General features: G+C 48.1%; 1 protein-coding gene and 1 long non-coding RNA gene across 6 annotated transcripts in view; one reads left to right on the plus strand and one right to left on the minus strand.

Annotated features, from left to right (window-relative positions):
* LOC144754085 (uncharacterized) overlaps nucleotides 1–22,942 on the plus strand; it is a 716,823-nt gene that overhangs the window by 350,192 nt on the left and 343,689 nt on the right. The window contains exon 1 of one of the 4 annotated variants that reach the window (XR_013594646.1): nucleotides 10,246–12,327. The exons of the other annotated variants lie outside the window; for them this stretch is intronic. The gene's annotated coding sequence lies outside the window, so the exon portion shown is untranslated. Of the gene's footprint in view, nucleotides 1–10,245; nucleotides 12,328–22,942 lie in introns of those variants that run through there. 4 annotated transcript variants of the gene reach the window in all.
* The window catches only part of LOC144754086 (uncharacterized), a 168,904-nt gene that overhangs the window by 4,627 nt on the left and 141,335 nt on the right, over nucleotides 1–22,942 (minus strand). Inside the window, exons 1-2 of one of the 2 annotated variants that reach the window (XR_013594652.1) lie at nucleotides 8,539–10,031; nucleotides 6,730–6,929 (exon numbers count right to left, since the gene is read on the minus strand). This is a non-coding gene — a long non-coding RNA (uncharacterized LOC144754086). Of the gene's footprint in view, nucleotides 1–6,729; nucleotides 6,930–8,538; nucleotides 10,032–22,942 lie in introns of those variants that run through there. The other variant, XR_013594651.1, reaches the window with a different exon arrangement.

The following is a 22,942-nucleotide window of genomic DNA, read 5'->3' on the forward strand; positions in this document are numbered from 1 at the left end:
AATTCAATTCAATTCAAGATAAACACACAACTATGAACCTACAAAGCACAAGACCCAAAAAACACAATACTTTACTTAGAATGCTAGTGTACACATCTTCGCTGCCGCTCCACATAGCCTAGAGCCAGACCAGCCACTGACAGGCCTGACCTCAGCTCACAATAAATCCACTGCGCTGCGGAACCGGGCCGGGGCCTAACCTTTTGCTTTTAATCCGGGTCCCGGCCCGGTCGCGACGACCGCCCATACAGACAGTGCCATGATCACACAGGCATTGCATTCAAACGACAGCGAACAATCACTAGAGACTCACCTGCGGGCAGCAGATGGGGGGGCTTTTTAATTAAATTATAGGGTGCCTCTCTTTCTCTGACGTCTCTCTGGCCTCCGGAATGCCTGCCAGTACCTCCTCGATCTAGTCAGGCGCACTTTTTTTAGTCCGCGCCCCGCAATGCGCATGATTATTACCAACACCAGCCCCACCCTAAGGGTGAATGCGCAGACGCGGCGACGTATACATCGGGGCCCTGTGCGCGCATGGTGCAGGTGGATTTCATTTAATAATCAGAGCCTTATTCAGGCCTGGCCTCATTAAATGAAATCGGGTCACAGACATGGACGGTGCGTGAAGCACCAGCATTATTATGCAGATAGTTGTAGTTGTTTGTGCCCCAGCAACAAAACCAGCCCCCTTTCAAAAAACCGGCCCCCACTTCATCCATCCTACTGGGGGATTGCCCGGTTCCCGGACTTGCCAGTCCGGCCCTGACTGAGGGTCAAGGCACACTAGTGGTTAACAAACATTTTAATTTTATTTAGAAGGTTGACGCTTTTCTAAATTCAGTGGCGGCCACCCATCATCCATACTATATTCTGTTTGATGTACTGAAGTGCCCCCACAGATCAAACTGAGGATACCAACCTAATTTTTAGCCTCAAATTGCAATTCTGTCAGATTTACAGAATATGAAAAAATTCTCAATGTGTTGGTTTGCTTCTTTATTTATATACACTTTATAAATCTGTTAATATAATTTAATTTTAAGCAGTCGCTGAATGAGTAGGCATTGCAGACCCACAGTGGTCCTGGGACCGGTTTCAGGGCATCACCCTTCATCAGCCAGGCTAGCATGAATCCAGTGGTGTATTGAGCACAGGATCACGTCTGGGCATACCCTTCCCACTTAGGGCGACATATGCAAAAGAAACAATTGATGGACGGAATGCTGGAGAATGCAAACATTCACCCCCAGTCACAAGGATCTGGGTTTAATCCATCATTCTTTATCTTACTACACCACCCCATTTTGGACCTAGCCATATCAGTCTTGACCCAGCCCAAACTGCCAAGCCAGGTCCTCCCTGGACACGAAACAAGCATCCTGGCAGTTCGGTCTGGACTGTTCCCATGAGGCACAGGGTCAAGACTGATTTGCATATGGCTGGGTCTAAACTGGGGTGGCATGGTGAGCAAAAGAACAATGGATTTAACCCAGATCTCTTGACTGGGGTTGAATGTATGATTTATTCAGCATTCCATCCATCATTTGTTTGCGCAGCACCTACATACACTATGACACTCAATAGGGACCCACACTCAGCTAGCCTTAAAGGTCCTAACATGGAACGTCAACAGCCTAGGCAGCAAAAGTAAGCGCACCATGGTGCTGCAATATCTCTGCAGGCATGCACGGATCTAGTCCTCCTGCAGGAGACTCACCTGAAGGTAACCATTGTAAAGCACAGGACCGCTTTGGGTACCGCTTTGGGTATACCTTACTGGTACATGCTGGCTTTACATCTAGCTCCAGGAGAACAGGCATTGATATGAAAACCTCAGTGCCCTACATACATTCCTCACTGCACATGAAGTGACCCACTCAGAAGATTTGTGGCACAAACAGGCACTTGAGAGGACGCACACTTGACATTTGCTCAATGTACATACCTCCAGGCGCACATCCCCAGTTGCATTCCTGTCCCAGACTCCTCAGCTCTAGAGGACAGAGTCCTCTCAGAGGTGTACCCAAAAAAACTGTCTCGCTCATCTACAAGAAGCTAATTAATAATTCACAAAACAGCCTCTCTACACTTAGGACTAAATGGGAGGGAGACATTGGGGACTGTGATGACGGGTATTGGGAGGAGGCGTTTGTGGCCTTCCGTGAGGAGGCCATCAATACAGGGTTTTGCTTGATCCACCTACGCATCCTCTACCGTTCATATTACTCCGACACTGTGGTCCAGGCCATGGACCGCTGTCAGACAGACCTCTGTCTTCGGGGCTTTGGTGATAGGGGCACCTTCTTCCATATTTTATGGTCATGTCCAGCTAGGCAAACCTTTTGGGTGGAGCTGCACAGAATTATGGGGGAGGTCATATATATGGTGTCCCTGGACACAGCAAAAATGTGTCTTCTACATATATGGGGGGGGGGGGTACAATCCAAGATATAACTAGTTGTGGCTTTCACTGGGTCTTGTGGTCGCCAAACGAAACATTGCACGTTTATGAGATGCTGGAGAGGATCTGACGGTGGAATGGGAACGGGGCATGGACTTGTGTATGACAAATGAAAACTCGATTTATCTGGGAAGGGGTTGTCCACGCAAATGGGAGCTGGTCTGGGCCGGATGACGCTCCCACAGAGGCCTGAACACTGACCCCGGCTTGGACCATGGTGATCATGATCAGGGCTCCCCTTAACACTGGGAAAATTCATACAGGGTGTGAGCTCCACTCACTCTCTTTCTGCTATGATGCCGTACATATCTCACTTATAAGGGGTTTTACCCCAGAGTTGACACACACAATTGTCATATGATGTACGGCTGCTCTAATTTTGTTGTTTCAAAATGCAAAACAAGATTTTTTTTAAATATATACATACCACGCAACTTCATGCGGAGACCATCCCCACACTCAGTGCTCTGTTGCTGGAGATGCCGCCTGGTGTCCTCATATTGGCGGAGACATAAATGCAATAATGGATCTGGAGATGGACAGGGAATCCAAATCCCCCATTGTAGTGAGCTTGGTCCGCTAAGGGCCTTTGTAGAAGCAATGGGACTGGTAAGCCTATTGAATGAGCATAACCCCAATGCACGACAATTCACCTTCTGCTGTACACAGAAGTCACTCATGATTTCACTCACCACCTGTATGCTGGCCAGTTTCGAAACGCGACCGATAAAGCATGTGGCATCTCGGACCACTCTCCAGTGGAGATGCGGCTATGTAGCTCTGCTAGGAACACAACGTTGTCCCCTATGATCGACCCTTGGCATTTAAAGGATAGAACCCTCAATGACAAGATAAGGGAACAGACCGACCAATACTGTCAAGATAATACGGGGAGAGTTGACTGCCCTCTGTCCTGTGGGAAGCCTTTAAGGCTGTGATCCACTGCCTTGCACCGGCATTGATTGGGGGAAAAGGAACAGAGGATAAAGTGAGGGGAACTAGAACAAGAGATTGCCTCACTGTAAATTTGTGTACTGGAACGGGGGTGGCCTTCAGCTACACCACCAGCTTCAACTTAAGCAACATGAGTTGAGAGAATTAGGGGGAATAAGGCTCGCGCTTGTGCACTGGTAAACCAGCGCAGACTATACGATATTGGTGACAAAGCAAACAAACTGATAGCATGGCTAGACAAGAGAGATAGGGGAAGGAACTGGGTCTTAAAAATTCAAGATGCAGAGGGGGAACTCTACACGATTGGGGCAGCTATAACAGAGGCATTTGCCGCCTGTTATGAAGACACATATGCTTCCACAACCGTAAGGTCAGGAAAAGACTGTGTTGATCTCCTGAAAGACCTTTCCCTTCCAGCTCTCTTGGATGATGACCGAGACAAACTGGAGCAAGACTTGATGGTAGAGGAGACAAAAAAGGTCATTAGAGACCTACAGTTGGGGACGGCGGCAGGGCCCGAAGGTCTGCCAGTTAAACTATACAAATACATAGTAGAGTCTCAGGACACATATTAGACATGTTCTGTATGGCCAGGGCGGAGGGTTGCCTGCTGGAGGATCAGATAACAGCCGCTGTTGTAGCTATCCCCAAAAAAGGTAAACCTCCAATGGACTGCAGCTCATATTGACCCCTATCACTGTTAAATCTGGAGGCAAAGGTATTGGCAAAGGCCCAGGCTAACAGACTGAGGGCACAACCAATCTGGCTTTATGCCACATAGTGTTATCCGATTAAACCTACAACGTCTCAATGGAGTACTCCATATGACCGCAACGCCTCAGGCCGAAAGAGCTGTGCTTTGACAGCATCGAATGGAGCCATCTCTTTTTAGCCCTAGGCAAACTGGGCTTCGCTTCCCTGTACTGCTGTGGGGTCAAACGTCTCTATCGGGACCCGCTGGCAACAGTGCGAGTTAAGAACACGTTGGCACAACTCTTCACCCTGCATAAGGGCACCAGGCATGGCTGCCCCTATCCCTAATGATATTTGCACTTGCGCTCGAACGCCTGGTAGCTTGGCTTCCTCAGGACCCAATTGTTCTAGGAATCAGTGGAGGGGGAGACTGGGAAGAACAGATCTCTCTTTATGCTGTTGATATATTACTGCTTTACGCTACACAGCCCCATCTTATGGTTGACAGAATACTGCACATCTTTCAGCCTTTCAGTGACTAGTCCGGTTACCTGATCAATTGGGACAAGTCCCTTATATGTCCCCTTATAGGAGGCATCCCTACCCTATCATTAAGGTGCATAGCCCCAATAGTGCAAGATGTTTTCAATACATAGGCATCTACATTACACGTGATGCTGGGGAATTCTTGAAGAGAAACTTGCTCCCACAGTTACATCGCCCTTGGATATCTCCCACTGGCGGACGCTCCCAGTGTCCCTGATGGGCAGGCCTGTCCTCTTCAAGATGAGGACCCTTCCATGCCTGCTTTATGTTCTACATAACACCTCCTACAAAATACCGCCCCCGATTTCTCCATGAAAGTTGACAGTGAGTTGCAGCAACTCTTGCAGGGGTGAGGGTAGTTCAAGAATCACACTCTGTAAGCTCCGAAGAGGGGTATAGGAGGTGCGGCTGGCAGTACCGAACATAGGAAAGTACTACTGGGCAGCCCACTTTATAGCAATCAATGAAGGATGTTTCTCGGATAGCACTGAACCATATGGATTGGTAAGCCATGAGATGTTGAGGCTATCCACCGCTACTATACAGGAAAGGCCTGGAGAGCGCACTGCCCACCCTCACTCAGACCATGATGAGGATGTGGCGAGAAGCCACTAGATTCCTTGGATGGGAGGACAAGTTGAGGTACAGGAGGTTGGGGCCTAAGCACTGGTAACATTTGCAGTTCTGCAGCAAGAACATGAGATGGAAGAGTCAGAGCGTTTTAGAAATCTACAATTTGGGCATGCATTGAGGGGACACATAATGGAAGGAGAGCAATTGCCAGAGTCAGCGCCACTAGAGGACCAACTCCTTTTAGATCCTCTAAAGCCATCTCTATGACATACAGGAAATTAATGAACAATTCACCTGACCCTCTGAAGGCGTTGAGGGAAGAATGGGAGGGGGACATTGGACTCATTGAGGATGATGACTGGGTCAGGGCAGTGCAGAGCCCCAAGGAGGTGGCTATACGTGCCTGTTTCCGAATCAGGCCCGGACTGGCCGTTGCGGGCACCGGGCAATCCCCCGGTGCGCCGCTCAAGTGGGGGCCGGTTTTGGGCCCCTGGGGGCCGTTTTTGTTACAGGGCCGTTTTTGCAGTTACAATTTCTAAGAATAGACTTAGACACTCTAGGGGTACAGTGCTCAGGCAACTGTACCCTCATCAGTAGTGTAGTGCACCCAGCTAGAGGGGTGTGTTACCTATATCATATGGGTTGTAGTTCACCAGTAACATTTAACATACAGGCCCTGGGTACACAGAGTACCATGTACTAGGGACTTACAGGTAAGTTAAATTTCCGGTGTTCGCCATCTGCACATATACTCTAGGGGTCGGACCACATACAATGGGTGCTGGACGCCGGTCCCCAAGTGTTCAGTCAGTAAACCAGCATTAATCTAACAAACATTGGAGGTGATCTTACAAAAAGGTTGTTTACTAACACCCACCAAGGAGCAAGATACTGTTACAATCACTTTTTAGCCTACAAAAAAATCCAAATAGCGCTGTGACTGAACAAGGAAGTCAGGTAAAGCTTGAATTTTTTTCAGAGGATAGGAAAAATATCTATCTGCACCTGCATCACGTCTGTGCCCCAGCAAGTAGCCAGGTTTACACTGTTTTTTTTCTTAGCTTAATTAAAATTAAATAAGGAGATAATACTACATTTCAGCAGGATGGAGTAGGCCTCAGGCTTGCTTGATTTATGAGTCAATATTGCCTTTCTATGGCGAAAGGATTGGAAATATGCAGGTGTGATCTTTCCTACATTTCCTGAGAAACAACAGGCGAAAGATACACAAGAAAATAACACAGGGAATTACCCTTGCAGTAAAGAGCTGCCTATCTTTGTAAGTGTGCACTTTAAGAACATTCACTTGTAGAGATGTATCAGGATGAATTCACTCATGAAAAATAAACTATTCTTTCCTTTGAAAGCTAAATTACTTGGTTGTTTGTGAAACCGCGCTCTGTGGATTCAGTGTTTACAGTACATAAAAGTGATGAGTAGTTGGCACAGAGGATACTGACTCGGGGTAAAACACGTAAGTGAGTGATGTGTATGGTTACCTGTGTGGGATGGCAGTCTTTCTTCCCACTACTTTTTCAAGAGGCCATAGGCCTGGGCCTTGGAGGTTTAACTGCTCGGCCCAATGCCCAAGTTGATTGTGAAAGCGCTCAGAGTGGCTGATACCATCCACACTGGATAGGACCCCGGCAATCATCAGCTGTCTCTCGTATACTCCGTCCAATGCACACTTATTCAGCATCTGAAATGGAAAAAAAAGTGTTACTTGGACTGGCAGAACTGGTACTATATCCGAGGAGGACTGGCCTATGAGGAAGCAGGATGATGTCTCTTACAGTCCGGTGCCTCTGATAGACAGGACTGGGCCTGTGCAAGGAAGTGTGTACCAGCGACAAATGAGAAGAATCTGCCCGCGACCTGAGGCAATGGGCCTTTACACTTTTCATTTGCCATTGTTCATTTATTTTTACTGAAATTCCTTTTTTCGCACGAATCTGACTGTTACTCTGGCAGAAGAGTGCAGATAAGCGGATCGTGGAATGGAGATGGTCAGTGTGTGTGCTGGACGTTTTTACTGCGGTGCAGTGATTCCAAGTCCTTGTGCCCATTCCGAATTTCTAATTGCCTGGATACCTGGAAGACCGTGTAGTTTGTCGTCCAGACACTAGAGGTTACTTCAGGGCATTTGTATAAGGATAGTTATACCTAGTGCACAAAATTCAAAATTGCCTGGGTCCGGGTGAAGCCTGTAGACTGCCCTCTGGTTACTGTTTGCTACAAGAGCAGCGACTCCTAATGATGTCTGTCATACTCTTTTTTTTTTTTTTTAACAAAATGTTTATAATATTATCATAATCGACACAAGTAGGGGCACATAACAGCAGGGTTATTCCTGTCAACAACTACAGTGCATTAATAGTGGAGAGATTCCAAACATAACACCACAGGGTACGGTATTAATGTCATAATGCTGTACAAAACAGGCCCATTACAGCTACAAAGAAACATGCCCCCCACCCTAACCGCCCCCCCACCCCTCCTGAATCCACACATCATGCCAAGATGTCCTATATAAATACCACCATTGGGAACACAGTGTCCGCTCAGTCCTCCAACATGGAATGTCTGTCATACTCTATGGTCCCAGATAGACCTCTAATGTGTCTGTCCTACACAGCTAGTGGCTTTGTGATTATAAGGGCCTAGCAGCAGCTGAAGCCAAATGCATGTTATTGGAGTGCAGCAGCCTATTTCTATGACACATGAGTCACTGGGACACCTACTGCTCATTTAGACTTATTATGTTGCCGGACTAGTCTACAGAATGTCTTGGAGACACAGTGAAGAAGGTAATAGGATCTACGAGTAGCTGACTCTATTGCTTCCTGAACTTTTAGTGTCCTATACCATTTTTTGGGCATCTGGGGTACGTCTCTCAAACACAGGAAATGGGGTATCGCTACTTTATCTGTATACTAAAAATGTGTCCCCCAATGGCTGCTCAAAATATGTCTGTTTCATAAAATAGGTCTTTCAGTCGACGAGGGCCACATGATTCAGGTGGGTCTGTCTTGAGTTTCTTGTTACCCAGGAATGAGCCCTCTCTCTCATCCCAAGCACCCCTGGCTTTTAGTTTGAGTCACTAATACCTTTTTATGATGGCTTTTGAAACAGAAGTTCATCTTAGTGAAGATTGAGGAGGCTATTTATCAAGGAAGCTGTTGCTAAATCTAGCCTATCATCTTACACAGCAAGTTGAGCAATTACAGTATCTATTATTAAAGTCAGTCTGAGATGTGCTCTTCCTTGTCCAATGAAATTCCCACCCCTAATTTCAACAAGACACTCACCATTCCAGGACTTCAGGCAGTTTCTTTCTAGTACTCCTCTGGTAGCACCTTCAGCAACAGGTTGATGGAGGACTATCTGCAGCCCTGTGCGCAAGCACTAAAGTATGGTGTCTTATTTCCTCTACAGCACAAGCAGTGCTAGTTTCAATGACAAATGCGCTGAGATGATCATCTTGTAGTATTGTCACTTCCCTAGGTCTGGAGTCAGAGGCATTCCCGGCTGCAATGACACAGTCAGGGGTGGAGGTGGTGAGCAGATTATCTCTGAGAAATAGCAAGAGTAGATCATCTCTGGTGATTCCAATGACAGATAGATAACCCCAGATGAGTTGGGAAAATGAAAAATGGTTCCCTATAATTTACAAGTGGCATACGCAATTGCTCTTCATGTTGGATATGGGCAACTGAGTACTGGGGAAATCTCAGGAAGGCAAGTAATCCAAGAGGAGTTATCATTAGGATAGGTATTCCCAGGCGAATTAGCATGGGGGCGGACTACTCCTGATGTGACAGGGCAGTTGTAGGCCTTGCATGAGGTAGAGCAAGAAGGGCAGATATTCCCAGGCGCAATGAAGGGGCAGGAGTTACCTGGAGTGATATTAAAGGGGTATAAAGCCCTCTTCGGGAAACAGCGGGGGCCACAACGCTGTTTGCAAGCAGAATTGCGGCCGGTATTGAAGGGACAGATGGCACAGCAGCTGCTTTCCTTTGGTGCTAGGTACTGGATACAGGAAGTGCCTGGGCAGATGTCACGAGGACTGGTATCCCAAGAGCAACAATCACAGGGGCCAGGACTACATGAGGAGGAGGAACTACACGAATCGCTTTCATAAGGGTCGGTTTTCAGGTCTGAGACAGGCAGGTTACAGGAGCCACTCCCTGTGCTGCAACAGGAGGCCATTGACGGTTTGTAGTAGGAAATACGGTGAAAGAGGTGCGCGCTCAGAGGAGGAAAATAGGTTGTGTTGATAAAGAGCCCAAAAGCAACACTAGAAAGGCTGCTTGCAAGGGGGCGGGTTTGAAAAACAAAATAACCCAAGAATGCACGAGGCGGATGGGTAAAAACAGATACAAAGCAGACGTGCTGACTTGGGATGCTCTGCTGTAGTAGAAGTCAAAGGGAAGATAAAAATGTAAAAATAAAATAAAAACGAGAAGCACAGGGAATATTTGAAAAACTGGAATCCTACACTTAAAAATGAGGGATATGTAGCTTCAAATTCCAAATGCGCGGGAGCAAACACGTGCTGAGGTGCCCACGTGAAAGCAATAGATGCCTGAAATATCGCCAGAGAAGTGCACGTTAAACAGTCTAAATATATTCAGGAGGGTGGAAGAGTTTTTAATTGAAGAAAACGGATCGAGAAAGAAAGGAAAGAAGCCACTTATTGAGCGGTTTCCCAAAAAAACAAGCATTCGGGCGAGGAAAATTCAGCTGCAACGCCCATGCGCAGAGAGCGAGGCGCGCGCGGAGATAGAGAGGCGCTCGCGCAGTTGTCGGAGCGCACGAGCGAAGGTGGAGAGGCGCTCGCGCGGTTGTCGGAGCGCGCGCGTGTCCTGGTTGGTGGCTTGTAAAGTCTTTGACGAAAAAAAAGTTCAAACAGAAAGGAGCGCGCGCCTGGCCACGGCTGTCCGGAAGGGCGGGGTCTACGGGAGTGAAGAGGATTTTTTTCCCCTTAACCATGACAATAGCCGTGACGTAATAGCGTCGCGTCAGGCCACCCTTTTGTGATAAATTACTGACGAGGCTGAGGGCGGACGATACCACCAGAACCCGGGTTAAAAGTAGGGGGAGGGGGGCGGTTGGATAACGCCGAACTAAGGCTGACCTGACTTCATTTATTACTCGCATAGATAAAGGGCGCTGAAGCAACGTCACCAAAGAGAGGAGAGCGAGCGTCACTTGCGCGCGAGTTGTCAAATGTTTAAGAAACACACGCCTCAGCCCCTCCCGTTTCAGCAGGCCGTGCGCGCGGCCTCCGTCCCCGCCGCGGCGCGCGCGGTTCTCTCATGCAGAACGTGGCCCTGTCAGCCCTTTGAAAATGGCGGCGCCCGCCCCCTGCGGTCCTTGTTTCCTGAACGCGGGGTGCCCCATCCACACTCTGGGCAATACCAAATGGTTAGCTGCCCACCCAGAGAACAACTGCCCCTGTGCCAGCTCTCCACGACACATCTGCCCATCATGTTTAATCCCCCTACATTTTACACACCGGTGCAATACTGTTCCAGACAAGAGTTGCCGGTGTATGCATTTCACCTGTTCTGCCTTTCCCATGGAAAACCCTGCAAGCGCACCATGGATATCCTGCCCTGAAACCAGTACCTGTCAGATGTTTATTTGCAGCTGTGAAAATAACTGCAGCCCCCATGAAGCCTGCCTCCAGTGCACCGGATCCTGTGACACAAGACCCTGTGAAACCCCGCCAGTGAATCCATCTCCTTGTGTTTCACCTCTTCAAATAGTCGACAACTGCTCTATTCGACCACTGTCTATCTGTTACGCCTTAAACGAACCTGCAGGCAGATGCGCGGGGAATACATCTGATATCAATTTTTTAGAAAGTACAATTTCCCCATTGCACTCTCCTAGGACTTGCGTGGCGTCTGTACTTTGCTCAGAGACTTCCAGTTCTGATTCATCGCCGTGTTCCAGTTCCTCTACATCCTCATCATGTTCTAGCTCTTCAACAAATTCCGACTCCTTGTCGAGTTCAAGCTCCTCAACATCCTCGTGTTGTTGTTCCTCCATTTCCTCGTCAAGTTCTAGCCCCTCATCATGTTCAAACTCCTCATTATTGAATTCAAGCTCCTCTGGGAGTTCCAGTTCACCAACCTACTCTTTGGAGAGTCTTTGTTCTTCCGCTGTCACCCGAAGAATTATAGACCCTTCTGTCAAGTCTTCGAGCACTGGCTGCCCCACTGTTATCTACTTGAAGAAAGCTCACCCCACTAGTGTCTCGCCAGGAGCTTCCTACCACTCTGCCCCCTACCCCGGGCTATTCCGCCAAGCAGCTATATCTTCTAAGGGTCCCCTCCGCTCTTTGATTTTGCGTATCCCATTCTGCTTTCTGATCCGTAAGAAATAATTATCACCTGTTAATCCCCTGCGAAATTAAACATTCTCTTCCTCTCTACTATGTTATATTTGTACCATAAGTTATCATTGATTTTCCTCTGCTCTGCTATGTCATATGGGATTGCCTGCCTCTCCACTATGTCATCATAGTTTCCCTGGGCTTCAAGTACATCATCAGGGAGTTTGCCTGAACTTGCCTTCTATTATGTGACTTTGGATTTCTCATTTAATGGGAGACTAATGCTGGACTGCGGGTGGTATTGCTATTAAAGAACAATTGCTTATTTTCTCATAATAGATTCACACCCTTGCTCTTGCTGTAAAAGGAAGAGGCCCCATTCCAAGCTGGCCTTTCATCTCACCCTGTGGCCAACAGAGGATGTATCTCTTTCTTCCAGTGCAACAAAATGAGAAAGACTCTACTGTGGTGTCCCTGTACTAATACGAGAAAACCTCCACATGCGTCTGTCTTAACCCACAAGTTAAGATTTATGGTCAGTGTTCCCTCCTCCAGCACAGGCAGGTTTCCCAGATGAAACTATGCCAAAGTGCAGGTCTGATGAGCAATCCCTGGCAAAATTGGTGAAAATAACTGCAGCAAGGTTTGAGATCTACAGGACAGCTCAGTCTTTCTATGTCGGGCTCAGACCAGGGCCATTGGAATTATGCCGCAGTAGAGGAACAAATTGTGTGACAGTTGACTAAATTATGCGGTAAGAAAAGACAAATTATGTATTGTAATGCACCGTATTTTGTGACTATTACTTGATTATTTTGTCATTTTTGCCCTTCTTAACATTGTTTAGCAAAAGGTTCAACTCATTAGTACCACTTTAGCACTCAAATACAGCAATAAACTACTGAAAAGCGACTAGTCCACCTTCGCGAAGGGCATTCCATTTCGCAGCAACACAGCATTGCGCTGTTAGGAACTTTTGATCTGTTTGAGCAAGAAACATTTGTTTGTTAAGATCTGTAAGGGTATGCAGCAAATGATGGATCAAGGGACAAAAGCAGCAAATTCATCATTTTGGGAAAAACGCAGTGGCCACAGAATGATAATTCCAGTGGCCCTGGCTCGACCTAGCCTGTTAGCCAACTGATAAAGATGGGGGTGGAGGCTTGCTGTGCATGAAAGAAGAGTTCACACAATTATGTGGAAACCATGTCTTGCCTGTGTAAGGAGAAACAGCAGCAGGATGCTTACAAGCTATTGTGCATAAGAATTAGTGCATTCTCTTATCTACAGATATGAAACTGAAGTAACTTAAGACTCAAGGGACAGCTCTGCAGAAGAGATCATTTGCCAGGCATGTCATTTCCTTATTAGGCATGCACAGGATTGCAAAGGTTTGATGTTCGTTGTGAGACCTCTTCTCCAGACCTTGAGAAGAAAGTGGTTATTGGGTGTTATCCATATCAGGTACTATCATTTACAGGTGGTATCCCAGAGTATTTTGTGTAATTACATTTTAGTTGGAGAGCCACTATTCTTTGTACTGCTTGCTGGCTTTCCACTGGTGGCAGCTCTAAGAAAATTATATTTTATATTTATAATTAGGATGTGCATGGTTGTTTATAACAGATGGTCTTAGCATCTTTTTGGATGTAAAATAAATCTAAACATTGTTCTAGCTCTTAAAAAAGAGTGTAAATGTTTATACTGGTAAGGCAGAAACTGGAGAGTGCCTTCTGCCATAGCATTGTTTGGTATACTGGGCCTTTAGAGGCTAAAAACTGTTCCAAAATCAGTATTCAGAATGTCTGTGTCTTAGAGATGGAATGATGTTGGCACTCAAAGTTTTAACAGTTTTTTTACTGCTAGAGTGCTACTAGAATGTTAACCGTAGTATGTAAGTTGTAGGATGATGGTTCTAATAGTTTCAAGTTCAGTAAACAAGGCATACATCAATATTTGGGGAGTTTCTAGATTTCTCCGGTGCTCAGAAATGGGCAACATAGGCTCTTCAAAAGATAGACATGGTTCAGTTCACAATACCTGTACTCCTTGTCGTATAGTCTGGGTGTGGATTTGTGATGAAGTATCTGCTGGTTTGCTGACTAATTTGGTTCACTGTGGCGCGAGTGGCTTTATTAGAGTTTAGGAGCTCATTGGTGATTGAAAATAGATTTTGCATTTCATCCTTGAGTTGGACTAGACCTATGGTTAACTCATTGAATGGAGCGGTCACACTTAGTTAAGTGTGTGGGCGTGTTCCCTTATAGTGGTTGTTCCTCCATTATGGGCTGGTTGCGTTGAGATCTGGATGTCAGGTTGAGTGGGGATATCATTATTAGTTTTTGAAGTGGTTAGTTGAGTAAGGATGGTAGTTGGTGGGTCAGAGTAGATGTGAGGTGTAGGTACACCTCCAGTATGGCCTGGTTGCGTTGAGATCTGGATATCAAGTTGAGTTGGGATATCATTATTAGTTTTTGAAGTGATTAGTTGAGTAAGGATGGTAGTTGGTGGGTCAGAGTAGATGTGAGGTGTAGGTACACCTCCAGTATGGCCTGGTTGCGTTGAGATCTGGATATCAAGTTGAGTTGGGATATCATTATTAGTTTTTGAAGTGATTAGTTGAGTAAGGATGGTAGTTGGTGGGTAAGAGTAGATGTGAGGTGTAGGTACACCTCCAGTATGGCCTGGTTGCGTTGAGATCTGGATATCAAGTTGAGGTTGGGATATCATTATTAGTTTTTGATGGCGTTAGTTGAGTAAGGAGGGTAGTAGGTGGGTCAGAGTAGATATGAGGGATGGCCTTAAGAGGTGCTATCATGAGAGGGGCGGCTGCATGTGAAGAGGGTATGGTCACTGCGTGTAAAGTTTGGATGAGCGGGTAAGGCATCAAAGGCATTAGGGGTTGACCGGGGATCAATTTAAGTGTCGGATCAAGAGGAGATTTGTCAGATAGCTCACCTGCTAGTTGTGCGATTGGGATGTCGGGTGGAGTTTCGGTTGGTGCATTCTCCATTGGTCGGCATGTGACTCAGGTGTGTGCCTGCATTTGGGTGGTCGGTACCAAAGCTTATGACTGTCCGAGATGGACACGTGGGCCCTGGTGTGGATGAGTCAGTTGTGAGGGACGTGTAGGGATCAATGGAGGTGTGGTGTTCGTTATCTGCTTATGACTGTCTGAGCTGGACCTGGGGTCCCTGGCGTGGTTTAGTAAGTTGTGAGGGACGTGTAGGGGTCGTTGGTGGTTTGGCGAGATAGAGGGTCCCTTGATGTCGTTTATGGATTAAGTAGCAGAGGTTGCGTGTCTTCCGGGTAAACGGGAGGAGTCGTGTCAGGGAGAGAATTTTTCTTGCTGTTCGCTGCTCTTTTAAGAGTAGTAAAGATCTTGTCTATGAGTGCTAGATTGCTATTAGAAGCTTGTATGAGGATATTACCATTATTGTATATGGATATGGTGGCATTCGTCTTGCAGAAGTCCGAGGCTATAACCGCCGGTTTGAGGGCATGAGGGTTTTTTTGGTATTGGAGATTCGAAGCAAGGAGTAGAGGTTGTTCCTCCACTGTGCACGTTTTTTGGTGTGGAAGATGAGGTCATTCAATAGTATGCCTTTGTTGGTGCAGAAATAAGGGTCTGATATCAGTGTCTCCGGGTGAGTTTTCAGTATCCTGTGTTTATGCTTCTTGGCTGCGTTTTTGGATAGATTGGGGGAGGGGGGGTTGGAGAAGGTGAAGTCATGGAAACCTGATGTGAGCTTATTTCCATTATTTATTTATTCCTTCTCTTTTCCTCTCTCTTCTTCTCACTTTTTTCTTTCTTTCTTTTTCTCTTCTTCTTTTCCCTATCACTTTTGTCTGTATTTCTTTCTCTCCTTAGTTCTTGGAGTCACGTTCCCTGCTTTCAGCTATTCGTTGGTGGCTTAAGTCTGTTATCTGTCTGGTGGAGGCATTGATGGAAGTTATGGCTGTTCCGCAGCCTTCTCAATGCAATGATGTTGGGTCCTTTGTGTTGGACCTTCTTCAATATGCCCATATGCCTTAGGGATACTCTTTACCTTCCCTTTATGCGTTAGTTTATGTTTAGTCTACGCTTCTTCTTTAGCGGCATCTCTTGTCTGGGCAATGCATTGATTTTTTTTTTGATAAACACCATTCCAAGATGGCCACCGCTTTAGCTTTACTTGTTCAGTCCTCTTTTTAGGCCCATTGTAGTGGGATCTTCCCGTGTGAAGCTGGGAGTCCTCGTGGCAATAGTGAACCCAAAATGGAGGATTGGATCCCTGGACACTGGGGACCCCCTCCCCCTTGCAGTCAGGAAAAACGGGTTTGTAGGCTCAGATGATCCGAGGCGTTAATGAGGACTTTCCCTCCATAACGCCGGCAAGAGGCCCTAGGACGCTTCAGGGCAGTCCGTGGTGGTGAAGCGCTTGGAGACGTGTTAGTGCTCCCGGGATGGGGGGAGGGCTCTCCTCTATAGAGACAGCTGACGCCCCCCGTAATGGGTGTGTGATCGCAGGACTAGGTATTTATCGGGCAGTGACTTAACCGGTTCTTGGATCCTGTGGAATTGGCAGCCGTACACCAGCTTCCCCTGCCGGAGCTGACACCACACACTCAGAAGCTAGTGGGGGCTCTCTTCAGTCGAACGTCAGCAGGGACTGTTGGACTATAAAGCGGGTGCGTAGGGGGAGCGACCCTTGAACCTGTTCAGGTAGGTCGCTCCCCCACGCCGCACAGCTCCACCTGTGTGCACGTATCCTCCCGCTCTCTGCCACCGCCATAGGCTCTTGGACCCTCTGCCTGATTTGTATAATCTTTGCCTTGTTACTCATTTCCGCCATTGTTGCTTTCTTTCAATTGTTATTCATTATGCGCTGTTATCTCACATTGCCCCCCTGTGATCTCTGTGTCCCTCTTGCCTTCTGTGCCCTCACCTGCTTTTTATTTGTTAATCATTGTGCACTGTTGTCTCCCTTTGCCCCCTTGTGATCTCTCTGTCCCACTTGCCTTCTGTACCCCTCTCCTGCTCCCGCTGGTGTCCTTGCTTTTGCCACCGTCTCTCTTGCTCGTTCTTTTCTGTCGCTGCATCCCCTGCGGTCCCGCCCCCCCTGCTGCCCATTCATTTTCCCGCTCCCGCCCTCCCTGCTGCTCCTCCCTCCCACCTCCCCTTTTATGGCGGCCGCGTGCAGCGGGCGCGCTTAAGGCAAGCCCATCTGCGCCTAGACCGCGACCAGCGCCAGACCCCCTGTTCCCCGCGAATGCGACGCCGCCGCAATAACGCCAGCACCCTCCACGCACTCAACACCTGACGAGCGCACACCTGCTTCCTGGCTGCCCCGAAGCACACCAAAGGACCCTTCTCCTGCCTGAGCTGCAGCTTCACCAGCCGCCAAACCGCGCAATGTAACAGGACGCAACCACCTCAGATGCATACTACTGAACACCCGCTCTGCACGCAAACGCACCATCGAACTCTGGGACCTGCTCGGAACATCCTCCCCGGACGTCGCCTTCCTGACAGAGACCTGGATTAATGCCTCCTCGGGACCCGACATCGCCATAGCCATCCCGGACGGCTACAACATCACCCACAGTGACCGCACCAATGGTGTAGGAGGTGGAATTGCCTTAATCCACAAGAACACTTCCAGATCCACACCGATCCCAACACCACACTCAGAGGAACCCTCGTCTACAGACCCCCCGGGCCCCGGCCTCAGTTCAGCGGCTCCATCGCGGACTTTGTCAGCATGCACGTCTTTGCCTCCACAGACTACGTCCTCCTCGGAGACATGAACTGCCACCTCGAGAACAACACCAACTCCACCACCCTGACTGACAATTTCGCCAATCTTGGGCTCAGACAGCTCGTCACAACACCCACCCACTTTGCCGGCCACACGCTTGACCGCCATCTACTCCGCAAGCCCCCACGTCGCCTTCAGCCACACCACCGAACTTCACTGGACCGACCATCGCTGCATTCACTTCACCTTCCGGAAATGCACCACCGCACCCAACAGATCCGCAGCTGGAGCAAAATCACCGAAGACCAGCTAAACACCACCCACGCCCAAAGCCCACCACCCGCAACCTCAGACGCTGGATCGACAACTGTGCCAACACCCTCGCCCCGATCAAGAAACCCTCCAACTTATACACCAATAAGAAAGCCAGCTGGTTCACCGCAGACCTCCAGGCCTCCAAGCAAACCTGTCAGACACTAGAGAAGAGATGGCACCGCAAACAGACACCAGACAGCTACGCAGCCCACAAGAACGCCATCCGCAGACACCATCACCTCATCAGATCGACCAAAAGGGCTTCCTTCAAGTACCAACTCGACAACAATGCGCACAATAGCAAAGAGCTCTTCAACATCGTGAAGGAACTCTCCAACCCCAGCTCCAACATCAACGACATCCCACCACCACAAGACCTATGCGACTCCCTCACCACCTTCTTCCATCGCAAGATCGCAGACATCCACGACAACTTGGCCACCCCAACAGCAACCGACACCTCAAACCCCGCGGCCACCACCCACATCGTTCCCCTACTCACCTAGACCAACATCACTGACGACGACACAGTCAAAATCATGAACACCATCCTCTCTGGCTCTCCGTCAGACCCATGCCTTCACCACATCTTCAACAAAGCTAGCTCCACCAACGCACCCCATCTCCGCAAGGCCATAAACATCTCCTTCAAGACTGCGACCTTCCCAGTGAGCTGGAAGCACGCCGAGATCAATGCCTTACTGAAGTAACCCAAGGCGGGTCCGAGGGACCTCAAGAAAGTCCGGCCCATCTCCCTGCTTCCATTCCCGGCGAAGGTCATCGAGAAGACCGTCAACAGACAGCTGACCCGCTACCTCGAGGAGAACTACATCCTGGACCGGGTTCCGCAGCAACCACAGTACCAAGACTTCCCTCATCGCCGCCACCGATGACATCAGGGCCCTGCTGGACATCGGCGAAACTGCGGCCCTCATCCTCCTGGACCTATCAGCCCCGTTTGACACTGTCTGCCACTGTACCCTACACACACGCCTCCACGACGCAGGAATACGACACCAGGCTCTGGAATGGACCACCTCCTTCCTCTCCGGCAGAACCCAGAGCGTCCGCCTCCCACCTTTCCGTTCCGAAGCCTCCGAGATCATATGTGGCGTACCCCAAGGATCATCCCTCAGCCCGACACTGTTCAATGTCTACATGGCACCGCTCGCCCACGTCGCCCGACTGCACGACCTCAGCATCATCTTCTACACCGACGAACCCAGCTGATCCTCTCCCTCACCAAGGACCCCCTCACCACCAAAACCAACCTCCAGGAAGGAATGAAAGCCATTGCCGAGTGGATGAAGAACAACCGCCTGAAGCTGAACTCAGACAAGACAGAGGTCCTCATCCTCGGCTCCACCCCCTCAGCCTGGGACGACTCCTGGTGGCCATCCGCCCTGGGAGCAGCAGCAACACCCACCGACCACGCACGCAACCTGGGGTTTATCCTCAACTCAACACTCTCCATGACCAAACAAGTCTACGCCGTCTCGTCCTCCTGCTTCAACACCCTCCGCAGGCTCTACAGGTGGATCCCCACCGAAACAAGAAGAACGGTTGCCCAGGCCCTCGTCAGCAGCAAGCTGGACTACGGAAACGCCCTCTATGCAGGAGCCTCACCCAAACTCCTGAAATGGCTACAACGCATACAGAACTCCTCTGCCCACCTGATCCTCGACATCCCGCGCTACCACCAGATCACACCACACCTGAGAAACCTGCACTGGCTTCCTGTCAACAAGATCACCTTCAAGCTCCTCACCCACGCACACAAGGCACTCAACACCGGACCGGCATACCTCAACAGACGACTCTCCTTCTACACCCTGAATTGACAGCACTGCTCTGCCGATCTTGCCCTCGCCACCGTCCCCCGCATCCGAAGAGCGACCACCGGTGGCAGATCATTCTCCCACCTCGCCGCCAAGACCTGGAACACCCTCCACATCCTTCTACGGCAGACCCAGGACCTAACCTTTAGGAAGCTTCTCAAGACCTGGCTATTCAAGCAGTAGCGGCACCCTCCCCCAGGGCCTTGAGGCCCTCACGGGTGAATAGTGCACTTTACAAATGTATTGTATTGTATTGTAGGGGTTAGGTCAAGAGGGCAGTGTAGACTGGAGGAGGGCAAGCCAAGCAAGGCCATTACATGACTTGGGCAAAATGCTTGGCTCTGATTAGTCTCTTGTCCAATAAGGACTAGACAGCCAAAATACAGTTGAGCCCAGCATCCCAATGTCAATTTTAATTTGTAGGGCGCAACAGCTACCCCGAAGGGTTTCCCGGCGCAAGCCAGAAAGAGCCAAAAGGAGTCAAAGGTAAGAGTCAGACAAGGGACAATTATTGGTTAAAAAAACAGGTTTTTAAGGATTTATGGAATTTTACGTAATTAGGTTAGCTACGGAGCGATATGGGGAGAGAATTCCACTGTGAAAGTCCCAAGCAAGCAAACGATCCACCGCCCATCCGCGACAATCTGATTCTGGAAACGAAGAATTTCTCCTGGGTGGATGAGCGGAGGGGACTTGAAGGTACGTAGGAATACACTAAGGTCTGTAGGTACTGGGGGGCATTTCCGGCTCTGATTTTGAACATATAGCTCAGGACTTTGAACTTAATTTGGTTCTCCACCCTGAGCCAATGAAGATCACACAAATGGCCGGGCACAGAGGCAGCTTTCGGGACCTGGCATATCAGTCTAGCAGCGGAATTCTGTACTACCTGTTGCTTTCGTGTTACATCCTTGTTAGACCCCATATAGAGGATGTTACAGTAATCCAGTATAGAGGTGACAAGAGCCTGGACTACAATTCTCTAAGTGTAAACAGGCAGCATCCAAATGATCTTTTTCAGCCACTTCAGGATGGTAAAGCAAATTGCAGCCACCTTAACGACTTGGTGTCGCACTGTTAATGCATCGTCTAAGATGAATCCTAAATTGCGGACTTGGCAGGAGGGTTTAGGATGGGCACCCATTTCATTAGGCCAATGTTGTAGACCCCAGAGATCTTTATTCTTCCCTAAAATCAAGACCTCTGTCTTCTCTCTGTTGAGCTTAAGGAAATTTGCTTGCATCCACGATGAAATCTTTCCCAAGCCCAACTGGAGGGGAGATATCTCAGACATCCTCTCAGCAGAGTGTCGTCTGCATTGGAGAACAGAGACAGCCCTGCTTCCTCCACGGGTCTGACATATATATTAAATAGTAAGGGGCTAAGAATAGAGCCCTGAGGTACCCCGTAAGGTGATGCGTGAATATCAGAACTGGCAGTGGGAGAGAAGACACTTTGTATACTTTTTACAAGTTACATACACTCCCTCTCTTTAGGGGTGTAGTTATAGGAAGAGTGTTTTTTGTTTTGCTAATACCATTGATGAATCTTCACAAAACTTACAAAAAAAATTATTTCACCTCCGCTCTTTCTTGGAAATTTTTGAGGTGAGCTGTGAAGTGGGGGACAAAAAAAGAGGGTGTCCCAAAACAGTGATTTCCCATGTTATGTCCCATAGCGAAGTTTAAAAACAACTACAGAAAAAAGTCTTAAATTTGGCAAAAACGTAGGACTTTACTCAGAAAACATGCTTTTTGTTATTTCACCTAAATCTTGTCTGGCTTTTCAGTTCCCTGTGACTGTTAGTGGTCCGGCGGTACCAAGAGATATGATTGGCTGGCAGAAACTCTGCACAAAATTTTGCACTATACATTAAGTCTTTGCAAACTCAGTCCTGTGTCCTGAAGTAAAATAAATAATAATAATTAAGGGGCACTGTAGAGATACCCTGACCCCATGTAACAACAAGCATTTGCAATGCAATAGGTCTCACATTTGCGAGAGTTTGTTATTTGCATTGTAAATGATAGTGCCTTTTATTTATGCTTTAAATACCAACACATAAATAAAAGGCATTGTCATTTAAAATGCCAAGTGCTCAAACTGTTGCAAATACGAGACCTATTGCATTAAAAAAACTTGTTTATTTATCCCTGTAATGTAGGACTACAAGGACACGTTAAAGTAAGAGAGCATGAAAAACTCCCAGGGGAGCATGAAAAACTCATCAGGAACAGAATTCAACCATAACATCTAGAGCGGCAGACCCAGAGCCCCTGGACCTCCGCTCGCCCCTTCACTATCCATGCTGCAAACACAGAATTCAGCGCTAGCTGACACCAGCAAGTATGGTTTTGTTCTAAAATGGAACATGTCTCACAAGATACTGACACAGTTGCATGACAAAAAAAGATATATATATATATATATATATATATATATATATATATACATAAACATAGAAACGGAGAGTCAACAATGGAAGGTGTGCTGTTTCACTGTCTTGGGCATCCTACACCAGAAATCAATTGTTTATTTTAGTTGTGTAACTGCACAGTTAGAACTGTACAGTTTTCGCCCAGAATTCAGTAACACATTTCACCAGAACACAGCCCAAACTCTCTCATGACATGCAAGATCATACCAGCCTGTATGTGGGGACAACCAGCTGGGGTCATAATACATTTTTTTTTTTGCAGAGTTTTATATAGCGCGAACTAGACCCGAACCGAATCAGGTATCAGAGCGCTTTACATATTTTTCTAGTTGCGTTACATGAGGACACACTTTCATTTTAGGCATGGGGAGATTAAGTGATTTGCCCAGAATCACAGTAGGTTTTGGCGTCGTTACCGAGACTCGAACCCAGATCCCCAGGTCCGAGGTTGAGCCTCTAGTGTTGGTAGACCCCCCCTCCTTTCAGGGCCTCGGTGGAAGCAACTATAGACACTTACTTCAAAACTAACGTGGGATCGGTCTCTTACACTGGTTTGCTATGGGATGCGTGCAAAGCTGTAATCAGAGGGCAATGTCTAGGACTTAACTGGAGTATTCCACCAGCTAGACGGTGAGGCAAAACACATCGAAGACACGCTTGCCAGCTTAGAAACTAACTTGGCACACAATACTGGCACTCAGTAGGCACTGGACAACCAGAGACAAAAGCATGCCAAGATCCTCGAGAGACTACGTTGCTTACACTGTGGCGCCGCGGCCAGGGCGACTGACGCTGGAATCTGGGGATCAGGGTTCGATCCCCGGCTCCGGCGGCAGGTTAGCTCAGCACCAGGTGACTCTGGGCAATAGCTCGCTTAATCTTCCCGACGGCCCCCAGCGCCTAGAGACCCTTACGGGTGATTGTGCGCTTTACAAATGTGGATTATTATTATTATTATGCACACGCGGCACGCACACATAGGGCAGCAGATAGGGCGGGCAGACTGCTAGCGAGGCTAATCAGACAAGAGCACACACA

The sequence above is a fragment of the Lissotriton helveticus genome, chromosome 5_1 (assembly GCF_964261635.1).
Source record: "Lissotriton helveticus chromosome 5_1, aLisHel1.1, whole genome shotgun sequence".
NCBI classification, from domain to species: Eukaryota; Metazoa; Chordata; class Amphibia; order Caudata; family Salamandridae; genus Lissotriton; species Lissotriton helveticus.